The following is a 3592-nucleotide window of genomic DNA, read 5'->3' as shown; positions in this document are numbered from 1 at the left end:
GATGGTAAACACCTCTCACTTCCAACCCGAAGGTTGTGAGTTCAAGTAAGCAAAGGAGCAAAAAGGGTGGGAACTCATGGGAGGGTAAACAAAAAAGAAAAAAAGAATACCAGATAAGGTACTCTCAACTGTGCGTTAACAGCATAAGTAAACAAACAACATATATTTGATCTTGACATCAGTGTTCAATTGTCTTAGATATCTAAAACATTTTTATCTTAATATTCCAGATTGATTTTTTTGGCTATTTTCTCACTTTAAATATGTAATGGTACAGAGAGTTACATGGTAAGTGCAAGTGGACAAACAAACATTGCACTGGTGACTGGTATCATTAGAACCAGCCACTTCTGCCCACATCAACTTTTTTATGCAGGAGTATAATACCAAGTTGATGTAACAAATGATAAGGGGAAAACTAAAGTCTTTATTCTGCAAAATTGATTAGCAGCTGGATTTATCGACTTGAAGTGGGCACTGTGTTTATTGTTCCTCTTCATTTCAGATACTTCCTCATGTTCCATAACAGTTTTCAGTTTCAAAGGTTGGAGCAAAGCACTACACTGCACCGTTAACATTCTCAATATCGTCTTTTGTCAATTGCATCTTGCCTTTGTCTCGTCTAGGGTTTCTTCGTGTTTGATCTGGTTGCCCTCGCTGCAAAATAAACAAGATTTTGCCCGAGATCACAATCACAAGAATCAATGTCATTGTCCATGCAAAGGCATACTTTGCATACAAAATAATTACTTTTATTGTGGTTGTTGCTCATTAGCTCAATGAACTCTGGTTTCTTCATGTACTCATCCACAAACTCATGGTTGTTCTTCACAAAAACTAGCTCGAAGTCATACTGCAATAAAAAATTAAATAACGCTGTCAGAATAAATGAGAAGGCAAGAAACAATTGCATTATATACTTGAATGCTAATTATTATGCCTTCTGCAGTGCAATCCTTGAAATATCAGTAATTATGCCTCGTATAGCATACACAAATTCTATCTGACTAACTATAAGGATTTTGAACAATGTCTAAGATACTCCCTTATTTTGTCTCATAAATAACATTAGGGAGCGCTCTCAATCAGTGTTATCAAAGGCACACTTAATGTGCGCTTCAGTGTCGTCATCAAGGTTCTAAGACATACTTTTCCTTGCCAATGAACCTCTTTTGAGGAGACGACACTACACAATTGATATTTCACTTTTTATCGTAATTATTTTTAATTTCTTTGTTCATATATTTGTCATTCATGCTTACAAATTATTAGTCTTGGACTAATCATATATATATTTATACTTTTTCTCCCTTTGCGCCTTTTTGCATCAAAGTCTACACTTTATTTGCGCTTAAAGCCCCAACAGACCTTACAACTCTTTTTGCTTTTGATAACACTGCTCTCAATCAAGAAAATTGCCTTCTCTATATAAAAGAAAACCTACCATGGTCTTGATTTAAAATAAAAAATAATATAAGATAAAAAAAGGGCACATTTACACCTACAATTTCTCGTATTCATATAAAAGGGACATATAAAGTCAAAAAACAAATGACCTGTGGTGAAGTACATGTCAACAACTAAAAGTGGGAGGCACACATGCTAATACCTCTTCAGCCATTGCCTTGAAGACGGGGAAAGGAACAATCCACTCAGGACAATCAACAGCATCCTACAATCCAAATATTGACAGTTTATTTGTTGAAAAGCAGATAAATCATATATATTCACACATAGATGCAATCAAAGGATTTTCAATATCAGAACCGTAGATTGGTTTTCAGGATTTAATAGGAGGATTACCCTATGTTGGTTTTCAGGATTTAATAAGAGGATAACCGTATGTTGGTTTTCAGGATTTAATAGGAGGATTACCCTATGTTGGTTTTCAGGATTTAATAAGAGGATAACCGTATGTTGGTTTTCAGGATTTAATAGGAGGATTACCCTATGTTGGTTTTCAGGATTTAATAAGAGGATAACCGTATGTTGGTTTTCAGGATTTAATAGGAGGATTACCCTATGTTGGTTTTCAGGATTTAATAAGAGGATAACCGTATGTTGGTTTTCAGGATTTAATAGGAGGATGATAACATTCCAAGCATATAATACAAAGTCTTTTGTAAGTCGTGTTAAAATGGGATTCTCAACCTGTTGATATATGTACATAAACTATTGTCTGATAAAAATTAATAACTGAGTTTTGAGCCCCAAAATAGTGTTTGGTTTCATTCATAGCACATGCAAATCCATAAATAGTAGAGTAAGAACAGTTATTTAGTCTGCTAGAACTTGCAAATCATGGAGGCTAAAAGACAAATAAAAATTCTTCAATGTGCATGATTCTAGACACGTAAAGCAAAAACTGAAAACCATACATGTATATAGACTAGCTATAAAACAAATAAATTATTCAAATAGAAGCTGAGATTTGTGTTTTGCAACAAAAATCGACAAAGGAGCGAGTACATACTTTAATCAATAGCAATAATATCAAAGGACACAGCTAAGATATATAGGAAGCCATAAAGGTCTACACACCTCCAGATGGAACTTGTATTTGATGCCAAAAGGATTTGAAGATTTAAATTTCTGCAAAACAATAGAAGATCTTAATATACGAATACTTATAATAGGAAAAAAACAGAAATTAGAAAATTGCTAGAAAATGATAACACAAGTTACCTTCTCTGAAAACTCTTCATCAAAACGTATCCAATAGACACTATTACCAAAGGCTAGCCCCTCAGCTGTACTTCCAAAGATAAACAGGAACCATATATCAACAGATCTTTAATCTGGACTTGTATAAAAAGAGACTACATAACACATTTCAAAAATTTGTAATGCCACCATCACTCCACTAGTCTTGAGTGATGGCTACACGATCATAAAGAATTAGACAATATTAGAAATAATCACAGAGGCTTTAAATAAAACACATAGAAGATATGAGAAAAGGTAAACTAAGATGGTTTGGCTATATCCTACATAGACCTCTAAATGCACCATGCTTGTAGGTGGGATACTTTTATGATGATTAAAAAAAGGAACGATGTAGACCTAAAACCACATGAAGGAAAATTGTCTCAAATAACTTAAAATCTCAAAATAGGTGCATGCTTAACAAAGTAAAGAATACAATAGAAGCAAAGGACCTATATGTACCAACAGGTTACGATTGAAGTTTTGTTGCAGGTGTAACTTGCATAAGATCTCATCTTTGGTAGAAGTCTTTTTGTCTAGATGGATACTCATATGTAAGGGTAGAAAAAAGAGTTAGGTTTAGATAATTTCTTGTTCTGAAGGAATTTTTATGTGCCTTACAAGCAATTATTTGTCAATACTGGAAGGAAATAGATCCAGGCAGAGGACATAAAGGATTCACATAGCCAACCCAACTAATTTAAATTTGATGCATAGTTGAATGATTGATGAATCAGGCAACAATCTAAGCATTTGAGCGCCCCCCAACCCCCCCACCCCAAATAAAAAAGGAGAAAAACTAAATAAATGATGAACAATTTTCTAGTTGCACTTCAGCTCCTTGACCTCTTAACTGAAAAGCTAGTGATGAGAGTAAGGATATATC

General features: G+C 34.1%; 1 long non-coding RNA gene across 1 annotated transcript; it reads right to left on the bottom strand.

The window, feature by feature from the left end:
• Nucleotides 1-767: 767 nt before the first annotated feature.
• Nucleotides 768-3465, bottom strand: LOC102583201 (uncharacterized). The gene is made up of 4 exons (XR_369055.2): nt 2686-3465; nt 2542-2592; nt 1610-1672; nt 768-853 (listed from the first exon to the last, which is right to left on the bottom strand). It is a non-coding gene; the product is annotated as an uncharacterized lncRNA (long non-coding RNA).
• Nucleotides 3466-3592: the final 127 nt, after the last annotated feature.

This window comes from Solanum tuberosum, unplaced genomic scaffold (genome assembly GCF_000226075.1).
Source record: "Solanum tuberosum cultivar DM 1-3 516 R44 unplaced genomic scaffold, SolTub_3.0 contig00209, whole genome shotgun sequence".
In the NCBI taxonomy this organism is placed as follows: Eukaryota; Viridiplantae; Streptophyta; class Magnoliopsida; order Solanales; family Solanaceae; genus Solanum; species Solanum tuberosum.
The sequence above is the reverse complement of the archived record's forward strand: the minus strand, read 5'-3'. Positions and strand labels throughout refer to the sequence as shown.